This window comes from Hyaena hyaena, unplaced genomic scaffold (genome assembly GCF_003009895.1).
Source record: "Hyaena hyaena isolate Hyena2069 unplaced genomic scaffold, ASM300989v1 scaffold_334, whole genome shotgun sequence".
In the NCBI taxonomy this organism is placed as follows: Eukaryota; Metazoa; Chordata; class Mammalia; order Carnivora; family Hyaenidae; genus Hyaena; species Hyaena hyaena.
In genome coordinates this window covers 439,268-458,121 of record NW_024080967.1, presented here as the reverse complement: position 1 = coordinate 458,121, position 18,854 = coordinate 439,268, and the positions used below count along the sequence as shown (strand labels likewise).

Here is an 18,854-nt window from a genome sequence, read left to right as displayed (position 1 = left end):
CCCCCCCCCCCCCCCCCCCCCCACCGCCCAACCAGACCCCTTCCCGGCCTCCCCGCTGCGGCGCCCAGAGGCCGCGCCCCAGACCCGGCGGCTGCGAACGAGCCCCTCGGGGGGCGCCGACGCCAGGCCCGCAGAGAACAGCTCCCCTTTCCCCAGGGGCCAGGACGGCCGCCTGCGAACCCCCGGCCCACCTCCAGCGGAGAGCCCCGCGCCGCCTCCGCGCGGCGTCCCCTCGGCGAAGAGCACTCGGCCCGCGGCTTGACGGCGACACCGAGCGGCCGCCAGTCCCCGAGTCTCTCCCCCAACTTCCGACGAGAAGCGCCCTCCCCGCGGCCCTCGGCGTGCAACCCCCGCCGCCCGGCTGCCATCGAGCCCCGGGGCCAGACAGCGGCTTCCCACCTGCAACCGCGGGGCCGAACGCGGCCTGCCGCCCCTCCCGGCGCCCGCCGCGGCCCGCGAGCCCCCGGAGCGCCTCGGCGCACGGCGCGGGGTGGTTCCCGAAGGAAAACGGGGCTGAGTGCCCTCCGGGTCACCCTCGCCCACCCGTCTCCGGAGGAGACCCTAGCAGGGCGGGGACCGAGGGGGCGGGGGTGGCGGGCCCAGGGCCCCGGTTACGCCGCGGCGGGCCGCGCCCCCTGTCGCGGCTCATCACCGGCTGTGCGGGGCCGGCGAGGGTTCGCTGCCGCCCCCGCCCCCTCCTTGACGCGTCCCCCCCTTCCCCCGCGGCTGTCCCCCGCGAGCCCCCTTTCGGTGCAAGGCGGCGATCCTCACCCGCTGCAGCTCCCTAACGAGCCCTGGGGAGGGGGTCCGGCCAAAAGGTCCTTGAGCTCCCCAGAGACCCTCTGTCCCCTTCAGCGCTGCCGACTCTGCTCCCCCGGGTCTCAGTCGCCTCGTCCCGGCCACCGCATCCCCCACGCCACAGCTCTGCGTCCCTCCTGAATCCTCCACCCTGGAGAGGAAAATCCGGGTGTCCGCTCTGCGCCTGGTGCCGGCGAGCTTCAAAAGTAACCAGAGCCCGCATTTAAAAAAGTAACCATTTCGCTTCCTGCCGGTCCCACCCTGCAGGGGCGCCGCGGGCCGGCCGCGCGGCTCGCAGTCGCAGCCCTGCCGGGCTCCCGGCTCCAGCCCGGTCTCGCGGCCGCCCGCTTTCCAGGAACTGTCACTGCTGACCGTGCCCCTGGCAGGTCTCCACAAGGTCCTGCGCGCACAGTGTTCCTCGAAAAGTTACCCACCCACTCGGCCAGCCCCGCGGCTGGAGCACCTTACCTCCGTCCGCCCGCTCCATTCCCAGGAGCCCTAGTGAGAGCAGCAGCTGAGATGCAGATACCCCAGGACGCTTGTGTAAACTTCCCCCTCCCGCAGGTGCACGCGCGGGCCACAAAACGCTGGGAGAATTAGGCGAGACCACCTCTTAAAGAAATCATCTCCACTCGGCCCCATAAACGTGATGTCAGCAAATGGCACGTTTAACCGAGTTCTCACTTGGAAGGGCTCATTAACATATGAATTCTCCTCCTCGGAAACTTTCCCTGCATTTCGCAGTGATTCCTACTGCTTAGCGCGGGAGATTTATTTTTATCGGTAAATAACAGCAAAAGAAAAGGTGCCGGGTCATGGGACACGCTTAATCAAGTACATGAATACGAGTTTTTATAAATAGGTTAAGTGAATATCATTATTCAAACACAAGAACGTGCCTCATACTTAAAAGGCTAATCTTGTTTCTGAGCTATTTCTAGATACACTGAAAGTTTGGCATTAATTGTCTACAGAAAGGACCAAGAGAAGCAAAAACAGTGCCTCAAAGCAAACCAGAAAAGAAATGATAGATTAGTATAATCAGCACCTGAGGTATGGATATGGATCTCTTCTGAACTATAAGTTTAATTTCTACAATAGCCGCCTTATCACAAGGTGATAAAATGCCGAGGGAGAGAGAAAGACGCATTGTTTAAATATTTAAGAGTTGTGTCAGTTTATAAAGTGCTGTTAAATAAGAGCAACTTAAAATGGTCAATGGTTCCTTAGGTATCCTACCTTTTCATTAAGGTTTAAAAAAATCCTTGAGCCACCAGGCTTCCTTGGGAGTGATTTGTAACATATATGTTCCTACAGGACTATTCAACTGAACAATAGTCCATTGTAACTGTGATTTAAAAATACACAAACAAGTTACCATAAATAGAGCAGTCAACAACCTGGGGCCAGTTTCTGTTATCTCTGCCTTAAAGCATGGCAGCTGAGAAGACAGCTCCCTTGTTAAGCCCTGGTTTTAAAGTGGCAGAGACAAAAAATTTGTGGCTCCGCTGGTTGACTAATTTGGAAATACTACTTCAATCAACAGGATTTGTAATTCAAATGGACTCTCCAGTGGCCAATACAGAGTCCAGTGTTGACGGCTGTTCCTCAACAGCTGTAATACAGAGCTCCTCTGGCCCTCGGGGTGTGTGGGGCTTTGCAGAGGGCGGTCGGAGGACTTCCGAGGTTCCTACTTTCTTCTGTGGACCTGTGAAATTAACTTGGAAGACCTAGGGCAGATTTCCTTTTTCCTATTTCATTCTGATTGGGCTTCCTCAGGGAAGTCATCAACTGACAGCATCTATAAGACCAAAGCACAGTCAGTTATTGACTTAAATCAAAGCCTCAACTATCATATCATTATGATAAAGGGAGTATCAGCAGACCAAGGCTTTAAACCAGGTGGATCCTTTTTGAAACAGCTTTTAAAGGACAGCTACACATCAGCCAAGGCCACAGACCCTGGCCAACTACAAACCAATGGCAACACTTAATCAGTATTAAAGGCCGGGCCATTGTTAAGTGTGCTTCCTCTAAGGCAGTTACTTGTAAATACTGTTTGTTACAATTTCAGCAGCTACTGTCAGCTTTATTGCCTATTGTCAGTGTTTTTAGTGATGAAGCGCTTTGGGCAGAGTTAAAAGCTTTCTGCTAATGTTCCATCTGAATGCAACAGACTTTAGTCTGGTCTGAAAGGCCTTGTTATTGTCAAGGGTGAACTTAGGCAGGATGGGGAGCAAGGCCCCCGACCAGCACCCTTTTGTTTCAGCCAGGTGGAATATTCATTGCTTGCAGATCACACTTGAGGGGAGGCTGAGAAAGAAAGCCCAGAAATTCACAGGACTCGGTTCCCTCACCCCACCCCGGTCTCTGCTCTACTGTGACCTCCTGAGAGAGACGCCTTCTCCAAGCTTCCTAATCCCCCAAATCATCCCCCTCTCTGGTTTGCACTATTCAGGTCATAGCTCTTAGCTGGGCTTGACATTATTATATGTCTATTTGTTCATGTCTGCCGTCTTTCTCTTCCCGTAGGAGGCGGGGACTTTCGGGATTCGCTACTGTATTCTCGAATCATCCCTGGCACGTAGCAGACAAGCTCAATGAACAGGAGTTAAATGGACAAATGAGTTTCGGACATTCTTCCCAGGCCCTACGGATACACCATACTTGGACAAGGAAGTCCATCTCTAACCTAAAACCACACTGAACTACAGTGTCCTAATGAAAGAGACTATGATAGAAAAAAAAATGCCAAGGGCAAAGAAATAAAGAGGCAGCGCTGTGTTTGTCAAATGCCTGCCAACTCTACTGGGTCTGGAAGAAAGAGATAAAGTACAAAATATAAAGCAAACCTTGGTGCTATTGCTTGGTTCTCCTGTGATTTGTACACAGTGACCTTCAGGTCTTTTCTGTTCCTCGCCTCTGTTTGGTTTTTTGTTGGGTTGTTTTTTTTTCATTTTAAAACAGACCTACATTTTAGTTTTAACAGTAAGAATTGCCCTTGGTCCTGGACATTTGGAAGAATTTGTAACTAAAGGCCAGAAATCAAGGAAGAGCCAATTTAAATGATTTCGTTTCTTAATAGAGAAGAGAGACCAAGGGCTCTAATACTCATCGAGTGACATCTCACTCAATAAATCTGAGGGTCAGCTGGCATATGTAATGTTACGTAGGCTGACAGCTTTAGTCTTCCCTGACAGCATGCTGGACAACAGCAGTTTGGCTGTTCCGAAGATAGAGAGATAGGTAACTAAAAGGACCTCAACACGGGTATGTAGGATGTAATTTCTAATTAAAATGCCTTTTAAAGTAATGTTTTAAATCACAAAATCATACAACAGAGTTGACAACAATGTATGGGACGCTACACCTTGTCCCGATTTTGTTTTTAAAAAACGAGATCAAGAGGAATAATCATAATTCATCCTTGTTAACCAAATTTGTTACCACTGAATGTTCATGTAAAATATATTTTCTTGTTAATTTTGAACATTTCTGTCTACCTCATGTCGGACAGGTATACCTAGTGTAGTGGGTTACTGCACATTTGCAAATTCTAGTAACCATTAGCTGAGTCTGTAGAGCCTTCCCCCAGGGAAGGGCCCCAAAGCAGGTATCAGCTCTTCCTAGATTTAACAGGCATTATGGTGTTTTATAATAGGTTACAGTTCCTCTAGGCCTCCAATTACTTTCTTCGCCCTTTGATTATATTTAAAGCAATGTGATTAGAGAGCACTGGTTCTTTAACATTTTTCTACACCCAATCCCTCTTTAGATTTACTACCCCAACCCTCCGGGCTGTCCTTCCCCTCCCCCAACTTATACCTCCTTTGAGAGCCCTGTGACTCCTCTGTCCAAGTACCCTGATGCGCTGGGCTATCAGGAGACTGAAATGTCTCTTCTCTGTCAACTTTACTCTCTCTGTGACACTGGCATAAATCACTTCTCTAAGGTATTCATGTTTTCTTCATTTCTAAAAATGCTAGTGTTTGGGGCTAGGTCGATGGTTAGAACTTGAGAAGCGGGCGCACAATCCATTTTTCAACTAAAATAGGAACCTCCATATAGAAACAGATGCAAGGAAAAGTGCTCTTCTGAAGCTCTGGGTTGGTTTCTCCCCAAACCCTTCCTTCCCACAAATAACTTCCCCCCTTCGACCAGGGCTTCCAGGTTGGCTCTCAGGCTCCCTCACCTCCAACTAGATGCTCCCGGAGGCTCCCCCAGTTCTAGTATTTTCCAAGTCTCTTAAAAACCGAACAGCTGGTTAGGACAGTAATGCCAGCTGGGTGTTTCCAGCTGCGCTGTCTGGAGTCCACAGCCCAGGCTGGGAGGCAGGACACGGCATCATCAGGTCTTTTCCTTTCCCTTGTGCTCTGACTTAGAACTTCCAGTAAAAACGGGGCTGCTCTCTTTGCCCCCCCCACCCCCTCTCCCACGTTTTCTGAAATGCCCCTTCCCCACCCCCAGGAATGTGTTTTGGCTGTCATGGACAGATAACTAAACTAGTATTCAAGCATCTGGACTTTAAGTCCTTCAACTTTCTCGACTCCCGTAGATCTGTGGTTTAATACAAACATTCCTAAGACTTCACTACTGGAAACCTACCAACATGTTAAAGAGTGAAGAATAAATCTTCCAATAAATATTGGGAGATCTACACATGAAGGATATCCAAGACATAGTAAGATGCAAAACCCAATATATAGTATGATCACATTGTGATAGGCTGGTACATGCACAGCAGGACTATTTAGAGGACTATAGATACCAAAACATTCATATGGTTTCTAAGGGAAGGCAGATTATAGAAAACTATTATCACTTTTTAATTTACATTTGTAAAATAAATGTATTTTCAGACTATAACTTTTTTCTTTTTATGAGGATTAAATAAAGCTTTTACAGGTTCAGAAACAATAAAGAAAACATACTGCAATATTAACATAAGGAAGAAAACCTCAGAAGCCAAAAGCGATGCTCCTGATTTAATTATTAATTGATATGGGAAAAGACGTGAAGAATGCATAATTCCTCTCCCTGTATCTTCCTGTCAGTCACAGACTTTGATAGTGACCTCTCTGCCGCATTTATTTACAATACTTTGGGAAGGGGATGCACCAGTCCCACCTTTCCAAGGAGTCAGACATCCTGGCTCAGGAGCTGCATCCATCCGATGAGTCACTGATCTATTCCTCAAAAGATATCTCCTGAAGGGCAGCACTGTCAGACGTAGACCCTCTCCCCTTAAGTTAAGGATTTCATATTCTAATTTTCACAGTCTCTTTGTATCTTGATTTACTTCAAAAAGAAGGCACAGGAATAAACAAGATGAGTGGGGAGGAATCATTTTTCGAAACATGCAACATTGTGATTATACTACTGTAAATGGGGTGGTTAAAATTCTAATACAGGAATAAGCGGAAATGCGGATGAACCCATTCTGGTTAGAAGGTGAAGATCAAGGAAGTGTGGAGGTGGGGGAAGCTTTGATCCAGGCCTTTAGGGATTAGAAGTAGTTGATCAGGGTAATTACTGGAGTGGAGCTGGGGTAGGGAACAGGGCCCAGGTCAGGTTGGGCCAATCAAAGCTTGAGGACCAAGTGAGTGAGCAGCTCCCGGTAATGTGACAGGTGGACAGGAAGGGAGGAGGGAGGGGCTGGAGACTGCCCAAAGGAAGGCAGGACCTCTAAGCTATTCTAGGGGACTAGGGGAGCCACAGAAGTTCAAGCAAAGAGTGACGTGATTGTATCTATGCCCTAATTAGAGGGATGGCAGCTAAATGGTTAGAGCTTAGAAGCTGTCTCAGCAGTCGAGGGCAGGGAAAAACAGACCATGTGTCTGAGGGTGAAGGAACCGGACTTTGTGGCGGCCACTGTGCATGGTGGGGGTTAGGGAGGCAGATAGGGTGTGGATATTCCTAAATGAATCCACATTTCCACAGTTTACTTGAAACACAACTGACAGTTTAGCCCTGATGTGAACTCTAACTTGAAAGAGCAAATACTTTTCACGGCCCATGGGAGACAAACTCAAGGTGACCTGAAGGACTTACATTTTTTTTTTATTTTAAGTAATCTCCACATCCAACATGGGGCTCAAACTCATGACCCAGAGATCAAGAGTCACACTTTCTACCCAATATGCCATCCAGACGCCCAGAATTTACATTTCTAAGCTCCAACTTTGTCTTTCTGTTGATATTCACCTTTAGAACATAGTATTTACATCCCCTAGTGTTAAAGAGTTCAGGGTCCATCACTGTGAAAGAAACCGGCAAGTGATTTTCAGGTTAGAAGATAATCTACGTAGAAGAACTACCCAGCTCCTACTACAGAGGTCAGAATGGCCTTGAAAATGACGTTGGTATGTTAAGTGGGGGTCTACACTCTCACAGTTCATGTTTTATACAAAACATCTAAATAAAAGATACTGCTTTGTCTTAAATTTTAAAATTATGGATTCTGTGTCTCCCTCTCTCTCTCTGCCCCTCCCTGCCTCAAGCTCTGTCTCTTTCTGTCTCAAAAGTAAAATAAACTTTAAAAAAATAAAATAAAAAATGTAAAAAAAATTATGGAGCACTTGCTGCTGCTTTACTTCATGAACTACAGATGCAAAGCTATTTTGCTCACCTACGTATTTTCTTACACTATTTAAACTCTCCACCAACTAAAATGGTTCATTCTCCACAGGGAGAATCTGGACCCACGAAGGCATGCCAGGTTTAACAGTTCCTGTGTGCTGAACTAATCAAGGTGTTCTTAGAGAGGTGTCAGCAAAGAATTGCTTCCAGCAGCCAGAAGCCTCTTGCCAAAAAGAAAAAGGTCAGCAAAGTTTTCCATAACATTTCTTTATCTTATCTGAGATCTCAAGTCCCTTGCTGCAACCGTGGGAATTTAAGCGAGGTGATTTTGTAGTGGAGACTGGTGTACAAGCTTTAATTAGATTGTCCAGGGACAGGATACGGAATTCACATTGTTCTATTGGTCTTGAATCGCATAGTTCTAGATGAGTAACTGCCCTTCGACAGAAGTTACTTTTAATATTTCCTTTGTCCTCTATGCTCATAGCGGTAGTCTCTTCAACACTGAGTTTACACTGAATTACAGAGGGGCGAAGGGCAGGGAGCCTGTCTGTTTTGTTTAATGATAGATACACAGGCCTGGTGTATTAGGCACTTTGCCTGGTACCTACAGAATTCTCCATAAATAATTGCTGTCTTGTTCACATTCAATTCTCCACAGACCCTGACTCAGACCTTGCACATACCAAGTACTCCTTTTTATATCTCAATGATCAGTCCACTGATTGTTTTTCTTTGTTTGTATTTGTTTTAAAAAAAAAAAAGTATGTCAACTAACTCAAAGTTAAAGTGTTCAGTTTTAACATTTAAAGCAATCTTGTGAGGTTTATCACTTAGGTCATTTATTCTTTTTGGCTTATGAGATCTGATAGAAACACTAATTGGCTAACCTGAAATCTCCTTAGAAAGCCCAAATGTCTTTTTTTTTTTTTTTCAATTTTTGAGAGAGAGAGAGGGAGAGAGACACCCAGACAGACAGACAGACGGCGGGGGAGGGGCAGAGAGAGAGGGAGACAGAGGATCAGAAGTGCTGATCCTGTGCTGACAGCAGCGAACCTGACGTGGGGCTCAAACTCACAAACTTCGAGATCATGACCTGAGCTGAAGTTGGACGCTTCACTGACTGAGCCACCCAGGTGCTCCAGAAAGCTTAAACTTCTAAATCACGTGGCCCGCTCACCTCCACACCAACACCCGACCTCTTCTATTCCTGTCTCCTTATAGTACCGCCAATACTGTGAGCAGGCCACCACCCGGTCCTCACAGGGCCTCCTTCCCCGCAGAGGCCCTCCTGCCTGCCTGCCCTCCTTGGGTTACTTGTCAGGTCTTTGTGTCTTTTCAGCTTTCCCGGTTGGCTCTATCCCTCCTCCCTCTGAGGCCGCCCACCCCCACCTGGGGCTACCGCAGGAGCCTGACTCCTTTCTTCACTCCCTCGCCCCTCTGGTCATTCTCCCTCACTTGGCCACCACAGATGCGACCAGCTTCATTCTCCTACTTTGAAATCCCTTCTTCGCAGTATGCCCGACAGCCCCACGGCGCCGCCACGGCAAGCCCCGTGGGCTTCTCCAGCTCTGTCACCACCACCTGTCCTAGCTGACCCTGGGCTCTGTAACTGCTGGTTTCCAGCCATACTGTGCTCCTTCATGACCCTTTGCCTAACCCGGCCGTTCCCTCTCTTTGGCTCAGTCTAGCCACTCACTGCGGTCTGCTGGCTACCTTATTTCAGGACATGATTTGCCGTGGGCCCAGAAGACGCTCCCTGAGGCCCCATTACAACAAGGGCTTCTAGGCTGTGCTTCCATTGCACCGGACCCTCTGTACATCCTTAGACTCCCACCTAATTCAGGAGAGTCTCTTCACCCAAATTACAGGTTATTTTCTTTCGTAATCAGAAATTCTATGGGGCGCCTGAGTGGCTCAGTCAGCTGAGCCTCTGACTTCGGCTCAGGTCATGATTTCATGTTTGTGGGTTCAAGCCTCACATTGGGCTCTACTCTGACAGCTCACAGCCTGGAGCCTGCTTCAGATTCTATTACTCCCTCTCTCTCTCTGCCACTCCCCTGCTTGTGCTCTGTCTCTCAAAAATAAATAAACATTAAAAAAAAATTGTATCCGCTGGAGTGAGGTGATTTCTTCTTCTGGGCACAGAGCTCTGAGATCATCCAGAGTATTTCCTTTCCATTCAACACCTACACCAATTTAAGGATGGACCAGAGCCAGCATTTCGGTTAATATTAGCGTATCGAAGAGATACATTTTTGAGAAACAGACCTTCTGGTGTTTCTAGCTCCTTCAAAGAGCCATCTCAACTGCCTTCATTCTCCTTCGGCCAAGCCCAGCCCCCAAAGATCAGTGAAACAGTCGCCATGAATTGCTGGATCGACGGCGACCACACCACACACAGTACCCTCTCCGGAGTTGTCACAATTTTGAGTATGTCAGTCTTGGTTCTGGAGTAGACGCTTCCTGAGAGCACCATCTCCCCGCTTCTGCTATTTCACAGGAGTGAGCATAACGAAGACGCTTGCTGGAGCAACAGTGGCTTAAATACGGCTGCTTTTGATAAGATGCAGGCACCGGGCCACAGGAGTGGACTCTTCTCCCGTCGGTCAGATGCTTGAGTACCGCCCCCTGCAGTGGCTGATCTCGGGGGTCCGTGTGCGGAACTGTCTGATCCAACACCCACGCACACCGCTCCAAACCCAACCCTTTAGGACACAACCAAATCATTAATGACCTGTTTACGGGCCACACTGAAGAAGAATTTTTGAGCACAAAGTTAAATGTAAAGTGAATGGAGATCTATGCCATCTGCCCTGGAGAATGAGGAGTAGTGAAATTGGAAGTTAGGTTAGAGACAAAACACACTCCCCAGGCTAACGGTGGGAGTGGCTGGTATAGAAAGAGAAGTAAACGAGGATTTTCAAAGGACAGTCTTTCTCGGAAGACGATCATGGTGAAGAAGCCGTTTGTAAGGGATAACAGTGAGGTCTGAGTGGATCTGGAGGCTGCAATCATCCTTAGCCCCCTGAGGGAAAGGGAACCCTGCCTTATAGGATTTCACTGAGTACCTGATAAGAGGGCCAGCCTTTCAAGAATAATCAGTAACTTCAAGAGAGTTGGTGGAATGAGGACAGAATGAGGAACCAAGTATGTACCAGAACTGTGTGTCATTGTGTGATGTGATGTGACAACATTTTCTGTGGTGATATATTGAGGAAGAACCCAATAATACCAAATGAACTTTCCTTATTATCATCATTACAGCAGCTAGAACTTTGCAAGGACTTGTTTGCTAGGCACTCTGTTAAATCCTGGACAAATATCTTTTTTTAAAGTCCTTGTAAGAGCGTGGGGCGCCTGGGAGGCTCAGTGGGTTAAGCATCCGACTTCAGCTCGGTCATGATCTCATGGTTCGTGGATTCCAGCTCCACGTCGGGCTCTGTGCTGACAGCTAGCTCAGACCCTGGAGCCTGTTTCGGATTTTGTGCCTCCCTCTCTCTCTGACCCTCCTCTGCTCACACTGTCTCTCTCTCTCTCAGAAATAAATAAAACATTAAAAACATTAAAAAAAAAAAGTCCTTATAAAAGCGTAAGGTAGATCTTATATTCCTCATTTTACAAATGAGAAAAGTTAAGGCAGCTTGCTGAACCATCTTGATCATCAGCAAATTAGTGCAAGATTCCGGATTCAAAACCCGGTCTGACATCAAAGCCTGTTGGTTTTCAAAGCAGAGCTTTTTATAAACAGCAAAGTAAAATGCTTGGCTTTCCCCAACGTGTCCATCAGCAACATCATCAGAAAGTAGGAAGAAAAATTCTAGAGGTTTTAAAAATCATGCTATTTTGGGTAGAAATGAAGCAGTACTTGTCAGTCACTTAGGAGGGCACAATGACAATACATTAGTTTGCTGGCCTCTAGGACCAAAGAGTTGTGCAGCTCAAAGGAGTTGGACCCCTGAGCCCCCAACCTTGAAGATCCTCAGGCAATTGAGACCATCAGCTTTTCCAAGCAGTTCACTGTACCATTTTAATTTCTACAGATGCAAAATCATTTTATTGTTCAAATACAACAAAAGTGGACTGTATCTGAAGATCACAGATACAACAGTGGCTCTGTTGCCCATTTAGTCATTACCAGTGTCAGGGCGTACTAAGCGCTTACTCAAATAACGTTTCCATTCTCGGCTTGGTTCAGCAGCCCAACTATCTCCTCAACTTAAAGGCAGATTATGCTGAACAAAGACCAAACCATGAGAACGGTCCCGTTTTGAAGCCTGTGGGTAACCCATTCTGAATGCATCTCGCATCCTCAAGGCAAAGGCACTGAAATAATGCAGCCATTAATAGATGTGTCAGACAAAACTGATTACACCTCAACTCTTAGACCCATAATACATTATGTATATATACACATATTTATACTAAGGTCCTTCAGTTCAGTTGCAGCAAATGAAAAACAAAGACAACAGAATCAATATTCTGTCCAGCAGCATTTCTGGACAATTCTAATTGCCAGTGTCCCCCAACAAAAATTTCTTGCAGATGAGTCCAAATAATAGGAGACTATGAGAACTCATATTATATCACAGAGGCTTGTAAAGACAATCTGCTCACTACCGAGAGGCAAACATTTTTACTTAACACAGATGCTAGTTCCAATTTAAGACTGCGGGCTGCACTGTTGCCTACGTAATGGAACCAACCAGATTTCCATTATCAACCATTTCTGAATTTTTAGCTTCTCTTTCAACAGACTCTAACCAGATTCGAGGAATCTCTGAAATGCGTCCCTTTTCCTTTGGGAAAAGTACATTTGAAAGGGGGAGCAATTGAGTGAAGACTGGAAGTATCATGAGAAAATAGTCTGATGAGGGTGCCTGGGTGGCTCACTGGGTTAAGCGTCCGACTCTTGAGTTCAGCTCAGGTCTCATGATCTCCGAGTTGTGAGTTCAACCCCCACCCCATCCCCGAGGGGCTCGGCACTGACAGTGTGGAGCCTGCTGGGGATTCTCTCTCTCCCTCTCTCTAGCCCTCCCTGCTGCTCACACACATGCTCTTTGTCTCTCTCAAAAATAAATAAGTAAACATTTAAAAAATAGTTTTATGAAATATGTTTTTAGGCTCTGATGAGTCAAAAGGTTTTTTGAAAGAATCCACTGATATGGTTAGACAGCCTCTCAAATGGAGCCAACACTCAAAAGATAAAAGTGGAAGGCAAATTCCTGCACAAGCGACACCTATGGTCACTTTCCAAGAACCTTTAAAATGACTTTCTGGGGGCGCCTGGGTGGCTCAGTAGGTTGAGCCTCCGACTTTAGCTCAGGTCATGATCTCACGGTTTGTGGGTTTGAGCCCCACATCAGGTTCTGTGCTGACAGCTCAGAGCCGGGAGCCTGTTTCAGATTCTGTGCCTCCTTCTGTCTCTGCCCCTCCCCCACTCATGCTCTTCTGACTCTCTCTCAAAAATAAATAAAACCAAAAAACTAAATAAAGAAAAAATAAAATGACTTTCTCAAACCTGCAACTGTGATCCATCCTGAAGAAGACCTTTCATGAAGTGTACCATATTATTTTTGCACTATCAGGCAAATTAAAATCTACAGAAAAATGTCTGTCATGCTGTTTCTCGTGCTTAATTAAGAGAGTTCTTAAGGAGAATAAATATGGTCACATACATAAATATTTGTAATTCTTGAAAGCCTGTAATAGGAACGCTGGCATTATGATGCCGATGCTATCTAATAACAAATTTAATTTACAGTAGAATTATGGGGGTCTAGGTGGCTCAGTCGGTTAAGCATCTGACTTCAGCTCAGGACTTGATCTCGCAGTTGGTGGGGTCGAGCCCCACACTGGGCTCTGTGCGGACAGCTGGGAGCCTGGAGCCTGCTTCAGATCCTGTGTCTCCCTCTCTCTGCCCCTCCCCCGCTCGTGCTCTGTCTCTCAAAAATGAATAAATGTTAAAAACAAATTTATAGTAGAATTATACAGGGGAAAAGAATTCCCGATGACCACTAGTGTGCTGTCTAGACTGCACATTTTCTGGGCATTATAAGAAAAGTACTTACTATTAACATTGCTAGGAGAAACTACGAGAAAGTGGTCTGAGGCCTGGGCCATGCTATTGCTGCGAGTCTGCCAGCAGGTGTGGCAGTTATGAGCCTCACCGGGTAGATTCCTGGTGGCGTTTCTTGTCTTGACTTGGGGAGGAACCAACAATTAACTTACAGAATGACCCGGGAATGAATGGACATGTACAGTTCTGTATGATTTTTCCCAGATGGTTTTATATTTTAGATAGTTCTTAAGGGCAAAAAATAGGGATGACTTAACCACGGTACTTAAGAAATATGATTTAAAAAAATTTATTTGCTTCTCTGCTCCTTTCTATTTCCAACTATCAGGGACCCACATTTTGCTCTGGAATGTATTTTTAGGGCAGATGGGGGAAAGGGGCCAAGTTTCAGATGCCTCTTTTCTCTATTTCTTTCCTTCGCCGTAAGGTTTTCTTTATGGACCTTTCAGTCTTAGGTTTCCATAACCTCCTAATGCAAAACAGGCAGCCTAGGAAGAGCCGTGAGTGCAGCAAACCGCACGCTGCTTTGCCTTTTTTCTCTTTCTTTTCTTTTGTTTTCATTTTTTTTTAATTTGGAAGAGAAAAATCCAGCTTACAAGAAGAGTATGCAGTTTAGCAGTTAACTGAAATTAAAGAGGTTTTAAAGATTGCTTAACCCCAATCTTGGCCATCTTGTAATGTTTTGAAATATAAAGTGAAACATGTGACTGTGATAAACTCGGAAGCAAACAGAAGATGCTGAGGCCATGGATAATAGCTTACAAAGCTGATTTTGACTTAGGGGGCGATCTGAGTATTTTCACGTATGCCAGAGGTAAGAGACACACTGAAAAATTAACTTTAAGGATTTCACTGTGAAATTGACAACAGCGCATTCTGAACCCTGGATTAACAATCCATACCTGGGCTTCCACAGACGTGCATAAATTATTCACAAATTTTATGGCTCAATTCAGCTGTCAAAGAGAAGAGCCTTTTGACAACACTTCACACCTGTTACTGATCTAGTAGAGTCCTGGGCTGAGTTACTCCCACCTGGGATGAGCATGTCCAGACTTCCCTCACACTCATTTTACACAGAGGGACAGATTCTTTGGAGTACCGGGTAGTAAAGAAATTAAGACACACTAAAACCCCTGGAATTTTCCCCAAATGGATGATCACAATGCAGATCTTAGCTAAGGAACTGCTGAGAAAGGAACACGGGCCTCACAAGAGATGGCTTAGTTACAGCTCTTTCGTGCATCACACACCACACAAGACAAAAGATCAGGAGCCACTAGCTTCAATATCTGTTATGTGGAAAGGACCAGACAACCCAAAACAAGTAAAGAGTAACGGAAATTATGCAAGTGAATTTTTCTTCTGAGTCTTATAGGAAAATGAATCCCTGAAATAATCAAAACGCATCAGAATATTCCCAACTGCTGGGTAATTCTCAGCTGTGGGCATCTCTGATTAACCCCAAACACCTTTTTCATACCTTAATTCCCTTAGCAGAGAGATGAAGGCTAGGTCAGGTCTGTGCTTCCTACAACCTCCACAGACCCTGCTCTGCGGTCCTCCTATCACCTAACTGCATGGATTCAAAAGGGGGTTCTGGTTATTGAATTATGTGGCAAAGGGGATTCTTGGGGGAAAAAGAAAAGGTTTGAGACAAACACCTAGTTTAAATCGAATCCACGGCAAAAAGAAATAGACACAAAACCCCACTTGCTCACAAAAACCATAGGTGGATTTTATAAGTTCCAAATACTAATCCCACTGAAGTATCAATTCTGCTGATGGTTTTCTAAAAAAGGGAAATGAGATCCAAAGACAAGTGGGGTCTTAGGAAAAGTCTACATCATACAATATGAGGGTACTTAAAAAGCGAGGGATGGGAACACTTGAACGCAGATTTCCGAAAACAGAGCCAGGATCGGCTCAGAGGCGCGTCTCCCGGACAGAAATCCTGGGAGAAGTGCCAGGAGACGAGATTTCGTGGGCAGAGTGGGGAAACTGCTCCGTTAGAATTCAAGTGTCTTTAAGGAGAATATTCTGATGAGGAACGAAAGGGTACCTGCCTCCAAAATAAGCACACTGTTGGGCAGAAAATACGAACAGAATGAAGGTCACTCTGCAATTGATTCCACAGACGGGTTATTTCTCCCTTTCAGTGCCACCCAAGCTCCGCAGGTACAGGACGGGGCTGTGCTAACGTGCCCTGGACTGTGCTGGAAACGCTGAATGAGGTACGTATTAGTTAAGACTTCAGGGCTGCAAGTAACAGAAATCAAACTAATTTAAGGAGAAAAGGGGTGGGGACTGATAGTTTCCTGGAGGGATACAGAAACGTCTCTCAGAAAACACAGGGCAGGAATGTTGCTGAGCCTCAGAAAATGGCTGCGATTCAGAAACAGAATCCCTCAGAAGTCTGAACAATATCCTCTGTTTTCTGTCCCTGCCTCTTTCTGGTTAACACTTCAGGCTTCTCTCCTTGCAAAACAGGACTTTGTGGCTCCTCAGTGTGTGAGGTTCAACAATGGCTACCTCCCGGGTTTTGGGGTTAGGATCCAACATGACTGCCTGGAACCCACCCTTGACCATGCATCCATGGGGACAGATGGATTTGAGCTGGGTGTGTGTGCTTCGGAGGCCTGCAGGCCTGTGATTCCCAGCGAAGGTGGAACTGTTTTGTCCTGCACAGATATTCTGTAAATATCTATTCAGTGGATTAAAAATTCTATTTGTAGAATGGGCAAGAGTACTTGGCATTAGATATTATGGATGGGAATTGGGTTATCCACACCATTGGGGATACAGATGCCTGGACTGTATCCCCATAGCTTTTGATTCAGTAAATCTGAGTTAGGACCCAGAAATCTGCATTTCATACCGTCTCCCTCGGTAATTCCAACTTGTAACTAGGTTTAGGATTCATCTCTAGGACACCATTTGCTTTGGTGAACTAGCTCTCCACAGACAATGGTAAATTTGTGGAGTGAGGATGAGGAGCTACTTTAAGTTTTCATTGAGTGGTTAGTCAATGGAAAATTCTACCTGGAAACCACAAGGTCTTTGATGTGCTCATGCTGATGAGTGAAGCTTAGATCTCTTTCATGAAAACCTCTGAAAGGATAAATGCTGTTTTAGGGTTCTGACCCACTTCAGTTAGGATGTCTTTCTCAAATGAAAGTTCACTTCTCTTTTATTATATTAAGTGAAACTGTTCTTTTGGCATGGCTGTGTTGCTGGTTTTAATCCACAAAACCTATGAAAAATTATGTTTTTTCATGAATTTTTGTAGAATGGGTTAAAAAATCTCACAAAATAAGAAAGGTAAAGCCAGTTCACATCTAATACTTAAATCCATTATTTTCGGGACACACAATGCTTAATTTTAACTATGCATAGTTTTTAAATTACAGCACATTTCCTACATGTAAACTCCACTTCTCTGAAGGTTTGTTTGTTTTGAGAGAGAGAGAGAGAGAGCGCGCGCTTGCATGTGAGAGCAGAGGAGAGAGGCAGAGTCAGAGAGAATCTTAAGCAGGCTGCACACTCAGCACACAGCCCAATTTGGGGCTTGATTCCATGACCCTGGGATCATGACCTGAGCCGAAATCAAGAGTCAGCTGTTCAACTGACTGAGTCACGCTGGCGCCCCTCCTGAAGCTTTTGAGGCAAGCTTCCCGTTGGTGTAAATGAGCCGCTGTCCTGGTGGGGAGGGTTGTTGAAACTTGAAGGCCCCTGGGCAGCTGCTGTCTCCTGAGTTCTGAGTGTGCGTGAGCGTCCAGCACGTAGACACATAGCAGGCAGATCCCATGTCACGCGGGAGGACAGGGAATATTTACTGAAAATACTAAGCAGATGGAGTAGTGCAGACAAAGCAGAAAAACAATGAATCACACGACCCTTACACACATAATAAGCTGGGACCGCGTTTAAACCTTTTTGAACTAAACAAACTCTCATTCACTTGGGGAGTACTACGTTCTCCCACAACGTGCTACTTCCCCCAAAATGACAACCAACAATCCAGTCTATTCACAATTGTGTCTCTTGCTCTTCGCAGCTACGGTGTTTTTCCTTTTTCTTGCACCAGCACTACAGATTTGCTCTTCTGGGTTGTTCTATTGCATGGGAGGAGTTTTCTGCAGCTATTATTATACTGCTGCAAGGAAGACTTCTCCTGGAGGAACTAACCTCCGTTCCCCATCACGCTGTCAGCAAAGGATGCAACGCACCAAGCAGGCAACAGAACCGAAATGATGTTGATGAATATTTCGAAAGCCACATCTGAGCTGATTTAATGCCCAGAAAGAGAAAATGATGATGGCTAGTCACAAGACAGATGACATGTGAGCTTATCACCAGGTTGCATCTCAGTACTGACGGTATTAATTTTTCCTCATTAGCCGGAGAACAAGGTAAATACATATCTGAGCATATGCAGCAGGATTAGATTACAATTCCTGTTCCCATGTGATTTTTATCAGGGTATGAAATGCAATTATGTCAATCTCATTGAATTAATCCATCAATTTGTCACTTTGGGGTTTTACAAAAGTTAACTGTCTAAGCAAATGAAAGTGTGTTTTAATGATGATTGAGAACACCTTTTACATTTTTAAAAATTCAGCAAATGATCATAGTCCTTCTTTTGTACTGGTGATAGCAGAAAATGAAAAGTATGGAGAATGTGGTTCTGAGGGAGGGAACAGGAAAAGGGGAAGGGGGTGGAATGTTGGCCCTGGAATATTTCTATAAAGGATCCTCCATACTCACACTGCTTAAGGGCACTATGAAGTTTATTATATGGCAATAATCTTAGCACAACATATTTTCCTGTTAGAATATCCTGTACCATTAGCTTGAACTTTTTTTGGCTTAAAACTGAAGTGTGTCTGAACATTATGTGTAATGTAATTCCCACAAATGAGCTACTGTTTGGGGGGGAAAAGGCAAGTGGTAATAAATCTGTAAATCCCTACTACAGTTTTCAGGATCACCTTTATTGGTCTGGGCTCAACAGTTTTATACATAGGTATACGATACATACCAAATAAGACACGTAAAACCCATCAACGGATCTCATTGATAGAGAATTGTTGCATAAATAGCTTTATTCTTTACAGCTCTATGTGTTTATTATTTAGAGAGCTATTATAGATAGCTTTATTGTTTGTTTGTTTCGTGTTTGTTTCAAGGAAAAATAATAAGTAGAGAGATTTGCTTTAGGTTAAACATTTGGTAAATATCTCAAAATTGCCGGGCTTCAAACACAGTTGGGCAGCCAAGTACCAAAAGCATTGAAAGAAAAAGCATCGATTCAGGGGAGTGGGTGCACTTTCAGGGCCTTAGGGAGGCTGTAGTCCTCCACTCTTGAGCCTGGGATGAAGAGGAGGGGATGGGG

General features: G+C 45.5%; 1 protein-coding gene across 4 annotated transcripts in view; it reads right to left on the bottom strand.

Moving 5' to 3' along the window:
• PRICKLE1 (prickle planar cell polarity protein 1) overlaps positions 1 to 18,854 on the bottom strand; it is a 112,572-nt gene that overhangs the window by 20,062 nt on the left and 73,656 nt on the right. The window contains exon 1 of one of the 4 annotated variants that reach the window (XM_039249349.1): positions 1,267 to 1,322. The exons of 2 other annotated variants lie outside the window; for them this stretch is intronic. The gene's annotated coding sequence lies outside the window, so the exon portion shown is untranslated. Of the gene's footprint in view, positions 1 to 771; positions 834 to 1,266; positions 1,323 to 18,854 lie in introns of those variants that run through there. One more of the 4 variants, XM_039249348.1, reaches the window with a different exon arrangement.